Below are 10,269 nucleotides of genomic sequence, written 5' to 3' on the forward strand. Positions count from 1 at the left end.
ACCCCTCGTGACCTAAAAACCCGACACCGATTGACGAAACTCCAGAAAGACTCCAGGGGCGCCGCCGCCATCGCGAAACTCCGTTTCGGGGGATAGAAGTCTCTGTTCCGGCACGCCGCCGGGACGGGGAATTGCCCCCGGAGTCATCTCCATCGACACCACCGCCATCTTCATCGCCATTGCTGTCTCCCATGATGAGGAGGGAGTAGTTCTCCCCCGATGCTAAGGGCTCTACCGGTAGCTATGTGGTTCATCTCTCTCTCCCATGGTGTGATCTTTATGTGATCATGAGCTTTGTATCACTATCAATCTATGTGCTACTCTAGTGATGTTATTAAAGTAGTCTATTCCTCCTCCATGATGTAATGTTGACAGTGTGTGCATCATGTAGTACTTGGCGTAGGTTATGATTGTAATCTCTTGTAGATTATGAAGTTAACTATTACTATGATAGTATTGATGCGATCTATTCCCCCCTTTCATAGCTATTGTTAACAGTGTGTATGCTATGTTAGTACTCGGTCTAAATTGCAACGGTCTATTATGCACTCTAGAGGTTACTTTAATATGAACTCCGGATGTTGTGGAGCATGTTTACTCCGGCTTGAGGTGTGCTTTTATAGCCCTACACAATGAATGGTGTTTGTTATCCAACAAGAGAGTGTGAGGAAGTAGCACAAGTGAAGAGAAGTTCATTGTTGAGAGTGTCCACTAGCGAAAGTATGATCCCTAGGCCTTGTTTCCAAACATCGAATCACCGTTTATTTACTGTTTTACTGCATGTTTACTTGCTACCATATTTATTTCAGATTGTTATTACCACTCATATTCATCCATATCACTTGCATCTTACTATCTCTTCGCCGAACTAGTGCACCTATACATCTGACAAGTGTATTAGGTGTGTTGGGGACACAAGAGACTTCTTGTATCGTAATTGCAGGGTTGCTTGACAGGGATATCTTTGACCTCTACCTCCCTGAGTTCGATAAACCTTGAGTGATTCACTTAAGAGAAACTTGCTGCTGTTCTACAAACCTCTGCTCTTGGAGGCCCAACACTGTCTATAGGAATAGAAGCGTGCGTAGACATCATACATCAATTCACATGTGTTTTGTTTACACTTCGTTGCACTTTTACATGATTTCCGGCACTAACATATTAACAAGATGCCACAGTGCCAGTTCCCTATTTTTTGCTGTTTTTGTATTTCAAAAAAGTTGTACAGGAAATATTTTTGGAATTGGACGAAACAAAAGCCGAAGTCAATATTTTACCAAAACAAAGAAGAAGTCCGGAGGGGGAACGAAGAGGCGCACCAGGGCGCCCACACCACCCCTAGGCGCGGCCCGGGCCTGGCCCGCGCCTAGGGCAGGTGTGGGTCCCATAGGCACCCCACTGACCTGAATCCTCCGCCTATTTATACATCTTCTCGGGAAATCTTGGATACCCGAGCCTCCATCCACAAAAAGTTCCGTCGTGGCCGCCATCGCGAACCCATCTCGGGGGTTCTGAAGCTCTTCCCGGCACCCTGACGGAGGGGGAAATCATCGCGGAGGCATCTACATCGCCGTGCCCGCCTCCAAAGTGATGCTTCAGTAGTTCATCCCTGGACTATGGGTCCATAACAGTAGCTAGATGGTTGTCTTCTCCACCTTGTGCTTGATGTATCGATCTTGTGAGCTGCCCTATATGATCAAGGTCATCTTTATGTAATCATCTATGTTTGGTTTGCTGGGATCCGATGAATGTTGAATACTATGTTAAGATTGATTATATATTCATGCCATATGTTATTTGTGATCTTGCATGCTCTCCGTTGATAGTAGAAACTCTGGCCAAGTGTATACTTATGACTCCAAGTTGGGGTATGTATGCTCGATAGTAGGTTCATGCCTCTAGTTTCCTGGGAGAGTGACTTTGTAACTTCTAAGGTTGTAGATGTGATGTTGCTACTAGGGATAACCCAACAATGTTTTATCCAAGGGCAATTCTATTGTTTACTTTACACACATTGCTTAATGTGATAGTCTATTGCTTGCAACTTTATACTAGAAGGGGTGCAGACGCTAACCTGAAGGTGGATTATTAGTCATAGACGCAGTTGGATTACGGTCTATGTATTATGTTGTAATACCCAATACCAAATTATCATAGTAATCATCTTGTCATGTATCGATCGATATTATATTAATTGCCCAGCTATAATTTGTTTACCCAACATGCTATTTCTTTATGAAGAGACACCTCTAGTGAACTGTGGACCCCGGTCCTATTTCCTTTACTGATAAATTCAACCGCAATCCTGTTCTATTTACTTTATGCAAACATCTCCTTCCATTCGATACGTCTAATCCTTTGTGTTCACAAACGGGTGAGATTGACAAACTCACTATAAGTTGGAGCAAAGTATTTGGGTTGTGTTGTGTGCAGGTTTCACATTGTTGCTGACGCCGGTAGTGCGCCTACCATTAGTCAGCGAGCAACACCTTCGGAAGTCACGCCTTTCTCCTACTGGTCGATTAAACATTGGTTTCGTACTGAGAGAAAACTTCCTATTGTGCTCATCACACATTCCTCTTGGGGTTCCCTAACAGCGTGTCTGCGTACTACGAGTGCACGCCAGCAGTCCTTAGGTTTCCACATCGTAGCTCATTGACCATATGACATTCCTCTTGTCCCCCACCCTCTCCCAAATGAACCTGCATCTGAACTTGTCCATACTCAAAGTTTTATTCAGATATATGCATGTTTAGACAAAAGATTTTGTGGACCGTTGGAGTATGTTGTTGTAGAAAAAAATAGCCACACAAAACATCCACCAAATGAGCTCAATTGCACTTTTGCAGCCCTCACATGTAGCAAACCCAAATAGAAATCCAAAGAAAATATGCAAGACCTGGTTTGAAAATTCAGATCGCTAGATTAAAATGTCACATGGAGTCTAGACCCTTCGATTCAAATAAATAAAATTATTTAATAAAAATGACTCGCAACAATGCACGATAATTTTTTCTAGTAGGAAACAAAGAAAGGAAAACACTCACTAGTAAAATGTAAAATATGCAAGACCTTGTTAGAAAAGTAGGACTACCATTTTGGAATATCACATGGAGTCTAGACTCTTCCCAATTAAATAATGTACAATTTCAAATTTCATCAAATTTCCATAGATATTATTTCGTTTCTTTAGTAACAAAATCTTATTAGTTTTTCGTATTAACCACTTTCAAGATTCCATCAAATTCTAGGAGGCTTTGTGCATGAGTCTAACATGGTGTCCATATTAATGCATGACATGAGTATCTATAATTTATATGTGGTGTGGCCAAACACCAATTGGTGGTTTCAGACTTATATTTTTTTAAAGTAAAAAAATATTTGCACTTTTATGGTTGTTGTGGGAAAAAATAATAGCCAGGATCCCTCCTATGCCTATATGGAACCTGTGTCAATGACGTTCATGTAAGTAAAGAAAAAAATCAAGCCAAGTCAAGTCAACATAGGCCTAGGCCATTGGTCTAGAAAAGCATAGGCCTAGGGCAAATGCATGGTCAACTAGTAAAAAAAGGAACAAATGACAAGCCCAAAGGTGAAGCCTCATGAAGAAAGACATACATTGGGTGCTCACCATGGACATGGACTAGACTCTCTCCCCTCAAAATGGCTCCTAGACTAGTGAATTAAATTTTAGCGGTGCATCGTTTCTATTTACTACAACCAACTATTAGTCTATTGTCAAGGACCCCTGCCTTATATAAGTCTTAAAGGAGTGAGAGCTCAAACACATCCAACTCAAATACATAGAAGGGGTAAGAGAGCTTCAAGACCATTAGAGAAGTTCTAGTTTCAGAACTGAGAAGTCTGACTCTGCTCGAAATAACATCGGGGAGGAGAATTGGGGTAAGCCTAGGGGTATCCCATACGGCTAAAGTTGACAACCAAGCCCCTCTATGAAGTTTCCTGACATGAGAGTTAGATCAGGCTCTAACAAGGCGTGCATACCTATATAAAGACAATCGGTGTGCCAATACTCGTTAAGTGTACATGCCCCATACTCACTAATTTTTTGCGTGACTATGTATTCAACATACTCCCTACTCTTTTGTTCTTCCAGTAACATCAATAATAATCAATTTTTTAGTGTTTCTGGTATTTGTTTACTTGACTATAGGTATTCATTAACAAGGTTGCATCCTGCTACATTATTTATTTGGAATATATTAATTATCTTGTTGTTCATATTTACTTTGTTTTATTTTATTTATTGTGTTGTATTTACTTGATTAAAAATAGGATAATTACTAAAAATGAAAATATACGACAACAATATTTGAACAAAATCATTTTTTCTTGGTGCATCACTTACCCATGTTCATTGGTACCTTTCTATGGGACCACCCAACCAAATAATTACTCATTAACCAATTAGTAGTCTCTTTAAGAGATTAATTGTATAATTTTCTTTTCACGCAACTGTGAAGTCAATTTGTCTTTTGTAGTACACTAAATTGTTTGTGATGTCGGGTAATTATTGTGTTGACTAGCCGTTATGATGTCGACCCACTTATGAATAGAGTATAGAAGATGTCGTTACTAGTATATAACAATAACATAAGGAAATACATTCCCCTTCCAAATCAGTTATAAACTATGCCACTCCATACTTATTTGGAAGAGGGTCTCCCCCTTCTTGTGCCAATACACATCGCACAATATGGTACAAAGGTTCCTCGAAATCTTATGTGTCGAGAGGGTATTAAGGCCTACGAAGAAACTTCGACTTCGCATTTCTATGTTACTTCATTTTGTCTATAATATTCACTATTTAGTAGAATCTTGAGCATTTGTAATTAGAAAACTTAATACCCTATTGGACATTTCACAAAAAGATACATCGCACTAACAAGTAACAATTAAATCACTCCACTACAACCAAACAGGAAATTCATGCAACATACTCAAATAACTATAGTGGTTATATGAAAATAACAACCAAACCATCATAACTCTTGATCTTTGCTCAAGAAACTTGTATTATGGAACCAAACACATAAATAAAAATGAGATATTTGGTTCGAGAATCATGTCGTCATAGGATATTTTGATGACCTTTATTGGGTGTTGGTTGGGGGGGGGGGGGTGACAAGGTATCAACTTGTCAATGCCTATGGATTGTAGGCTAGGGTTTAGTTAGAAGTAGAGGGTAAGTAGATCTCGAAGGTTTCAGCCGAAAAGTACTCGACGATTATGAAAACTAGGGTTTGCAGACAATGATTCGATTGATTCTTCGTCCCTCGACTCCCCCTTTATATAGGAGGTGGAGCCGAGGGATTCGTGCTATACAAGTTTGGCTGCAGTCCGAGACGGTTTCTAACTCATCCCGCCAGATTACAAACAACACTTCCTATTACAACTCATCTTTTCCTTAAATACATCTTGGGCTCTCGAATCTTCTTATTCTTCGGGTAGTGGGCCTTCAGTAAACCCCGGGTACTATATTCGGCAGGCCCATTTGGGATGCCTATGTCAGTAGCCCCCGAGATTTTGCTTGAATCGTAGAGTCAGGGAAAATCTCCACTGTTTATTTTTACTCGAAAGCTTTAACTTTTTTTATTTCTTCACATAAAATTCTATATTGTACAGGGATACTGGTAGTTGGGGCTAGTTCATCTGACGGATCAGGTACTAGTTAACTGCTCTAGTGGCAATCCGCAAAAACCTACTTCAAAATCACGTCCCTGGACATGATTTCGGGATACTGGTGTAAACGTCGACAGGTGCCGCTTAAGGTCTTACCATTCTGTCGAGTCCCAGTCAAATTTATCGGATACCTAACGCGTCCGTTAGGATTTTTCTTCGTATCTGTTGATACGGATAAAAGTAGCAGAGCGCAGTCTTTGGCGATGCCACGCCCAGCAGAACGGATCTGGGGTCTTACCTTCGCAAATTTGCGGCATTCAGAAATTGATCGCAACTTCGGCGTTCTGAGAATATATTGTCGAGTGCTTTTCCGGCTGTTGGAATGGCACATTTTATCGAGTCAAGTATGACTTATATTGCTCTCCCGATGGGAGTATATGTAGAGTTAATTATAACTCGAAATATACTCTCTTACTTTTCTACTTTTTATTTGATAATTTCATCGGGCACGCGAACAGCGTTCCCGCTGGGAGTAGTTTCGAGGCTACAACCAAGAACTTGTGCTTGGTTGTAGGCTCAACATTTTAGTCCACCTTGTCGCTATATTGCCATTACTTCCCAATATGATCTCTTTCTTCTTCTCTCTCTTTTTTTTTTTTTTTTTTTTATCTCTCGGGTGCGCGAACAGCGCTCCCGATGGGAGTAGCCCCCGAGGCTACAGCCAAGAACTTGTGCTTGGTTGTAGGCTCCCGCAATTTCTATATTGCCATAGTCGAAATCTTACTTTTTGTCGAAGTAGCCCCCGAGCTTTTGGGCAAAAACTTGTTTTTGATCAAAGGCTCCCGAAGTATTGAATAATTCTTCCTGTCGCCAATCTTCTTTTATTTTTCTTATCGACATGCTTCCCTTAATCAAATTTACTTCATCCTTCTCGAATAGTCGTGATTTTCCTGCCCTGTGGGTCCATTGCTTCCACCACGTTGACACGTCGTGCAAGTGGGGGACACACGTCCTCCGCTTTTTCTGGCGCACGTACGGTAACGCCTATCTCAGTAAAAATACTTTTTTGCCCTTGTTTCTAGCAAATCGATTCTCACCACACGATTTCTTCATCGAACGGCACACTACTTCACCCAATTCTTATATAAACCTTTCTTCAACCTCCGTTCATCCCCTCGCTTGCGCCGCTCATCTGTTCCTCTTCGCAAAACTTCCCCTGCGCCCAACTCTCTCTGATCTTCCGCACGCTCATACATTGCTTTGCCCATTGCCGTTGATGCCACCTCGCGTGCGTCTGACTCGCCACAGCACTCCGGAATCCAAGATGGCCGCCGAGGATCTTGAGTGGGAGAGATCCAAAATCTCCAACCAAGACACCAACATGCTGAAGAGGCTCGGCCTCATGAAGAAGGAGGACGCCATCCGCTTTCCCAGCGAAGAAAGCTACCCCAAGCCTCCAATGGAGTACCGGGTTAGTTTTGTTGATCATCTAATCCGCGGCCTTTCGACCCCAATCCACGATTTCCTCCGCGGCCTTCTTTTCGTTTATGGGATTCAACTGCACTAGTTGACCCCCAATTTCATCCTTCACATTTCTATTTTCATCACGCTTTGCGAATGCTTCCTCGGAATCCCTCCCAATTGGGCTCTGTGGAAGCGCATTTTCTGCCTCCGCCGCAATGGCTCCCACAACGTCACTTATAACATAGGTGGCGTTGTTATCTGTGTTCGTACTGATGTCGACTATTTCGACGTCAAGTTTCCTGATTCTGTCCAAGGATGGCGCAAAAAGTGGCTCTACATCCACGAAGAAAGCGCCAACTCCGTTGAGCACAACATAGTTCCTTTCGACGGAAGTGCCGAGAATTCAGCGCCGCCGCTCCGGGATGCCGAAGCTTCCGAGGAAGAGAAAAAGCGACAGAGGCACCGATGTCTCGTATCCGCCAGCTTCAAAACACTCGAGGCAAAGAGCTGTACGGTGTTCAAATCACCGCCTACTTCCTTAGGATTAGAGTGCAGCCTCTTCGTGCTCGCAAAAATCCCCTTTGGACGTATTCTGGTAAAAATGACGCCAGAATCTCCGGTGATCTTTCCACCAAGGACTTGGAGAAGTTGGTTCGAAGACTCTCTCGCCTCGGGCAAGGACCCAGTTCCTTCCTCTTGTCGCGTGGAACCATACGGCTCCACCAATCCACTCCCGAGGTATTTTGTCTTCTCGAGTTTTTATCTTATTCCGCACTTTCTCTCGCATCTCATTGTATTGTCATCTCTTTAATTTTCCTTTGGTCACTATTTTTTCGTAACCATCCTACTATGACTTCCCTTCCTCCTCTTCCGGAGGGTGGAGAAGTCGAAGAACAGGCCATCGTTGCCGAAGATACTCAAGGTTCTTCTGTTCCTGAAAGTGAAGTCGCGGGTTCTCACAAATCTGCGGCTTCTCATGAAAAAGAAGTTGAGTCTGAAGCCAGTGAGTCGACGCAATCCCTTCCTCCTGCTGTTTCTCCAAGGAACAAAAGGAAAAGGACTGATGCCGAGGATTCTGGCACCTCTAAGGCTGAAGAAGTTGTTCCCTCTCATCCGAAGGCAGCTTACGATCCTTATGTTGAATCCCTCGTCAGCTCGTAAGTCACCTTTATTTCTCCCTATTTTTGTACTCGAAATTTTTATCCTGTCTTGCTTTTTATGCTGCCGATTTTTTGACCAACAGTGATGACGAGGAAGAAGTACCAATTACTGACGTGGCTCCTCGGACAAGCACGTCACGCATCGTACTTGCCTCGTACACGCTAGTTGAAGGGGAAGAAACGTCGCCTCCTCAACAAAACGTCGTCACCACTACTCCACCATCAAGCCCCCTTGCTCCTTCACCAAAAAGGACAAGGGTTGAAAAGATTGTTGAAACTGCCCCTCAGTTGGGCAGTTCGTCGACTCTGCTCCTAGATGATGTAAGCTTGTCGACATCTATATTTTCCTTATTTTGTTTTTTCACACCTTTTCTCTTTTTCATGCCGATGTTTCTCTTGCTATGTTCATGTTGAACAGCCTATGATCAAGGATCTTCTCCGCATCGGTTCCCAATTTATTGGGTACCGTGAATATGCTAATAGAGTCGAAGGTAACGACTTTTATACTTGCTGTTTTTCCTTGTTTTTTTTGCTCCTGTTACTTGTCGCGATTTTTGATCTTTTCTTCCCTCTCTTTTCCATATCTCGATAGAGAAACTTGCAGAGGCCAACGAACGCGCCGACGCACTTGCTCTAAAACTTGAGCAAAGTGAGGCGGCTCGCAAGAAAGCCGAACTCGCTGCTAGCAACGCCAAGGCCGAAGCTGACGAAGCCAAGGCGAAAGCTGCTGGTGTCGAGGAACTGCAGAAAAAACTTGAGGATGCTACAGCTGCCTTAGATGGGCACAAAGCTGCGCAAGCTTCTCGTGAAGAAGGAATCCTCAAGCGCCTGAAAACGCAGAGTCGCCGCACTTTCAGTAATTTTGCTGATCTCTTCTATTTTTATGAGAATCGTTGTTTCTTGTCTTTTCACTAATGCTTTGTTTCCTTAACAACCCAAACAAACCAAGATTTTGATCTGACAAATCCTATCAATGATCCTGTCCTTGATGCACTTTCCTATCTGGAACTTCATGGGTCCGAGATTCGTGAAGGTTTGTCGAATGCTAACGCGGTATTGTCGGCATTGTTCCCCTACTTCTTCCCGAAGAAAGAGGAGCCTGCGACTTTCCTCAACCTTGCCAAGATGTTCAATACATCGGAAGACCTTGGACTGAAGATGCGCCAAGAAAATATGAAGGTTGCCGTTGAGAACACTGTCGCGTTGGTTCTATTGACGGTCGACAGGACTATCGATCGGATGAAAGTTGGCGACACCGAGCAGATAGAGCAATCAAGGTGGAAGTCGCTGATTAAGGCAGCCAAGCCCAACACAAAGAAGATCTTGGCCTATCTTGGGATTAAGCCATCGTCGACTCCTAGCTCGTCAAGGCCGGAGGTCTAGTTGCATGCCTCTGTTTTTTCTTTCTGTTTCTTTTGCTCTTGTCGCCAAAGTAGTTATTTGGCGACACGTATTTCCTTAGCTCCACTGTAATGCCCTTGTAATTATTCCACGAGATTAATGAAAAACTCTATCTTTGATTGTCGTTTGATGTTGTCCTGTTTAAATTTCAGTTGATATTTGATAACTATACTCCAACTTCCGCTCCTTCCAATGTTTCGCCTTCTTCTTCTCGCGCGAGGAGAACTTTTGCTGATACTGCACCTGTCGACGATACCTTGTCGCAAGAACTGGATGAACTTCGGCAGCAACTTCAGTATGCGAAGAAGCAAACACTTGTGATGATGGAGCAATCTCGTAAGTCATCTGAAGCCGAAAAAGTTGCTCTTCAGCAAGCTCGCGAGGCCGTGGCTGCTAAGGAAATTGCTGCTTCCGAGACTGAAAAGGCGACTACTCGAGAAAATTTCATGCTCGAATTAATGAATGAAGCCAGTGCAGATATGTCGGGTATGCCTGTTTCATCCTCTGATATCTTTCATCTTTATGCTATTGTCTCTTAAAGGTTTCCACTTCTTTGTTTTGATAGGTGCCTTTATTGATGCTGCTGCCGAGGAAGAGAGGG

This window comes from Lolium perenne, chromosome 1 (assembly GCF_019359855.2).
Source record: "Lolium perenne isolate Kyuss_39 chromosome 1, Kyuss_2.0, whole genome shotgun sequence".
Taxonomy (NCBI): Eukaryota; Viridiplantae; Streptophyta; class Magnoliopsida; order Poales; family Poaceae; genus Lolium; species Lolium perenne.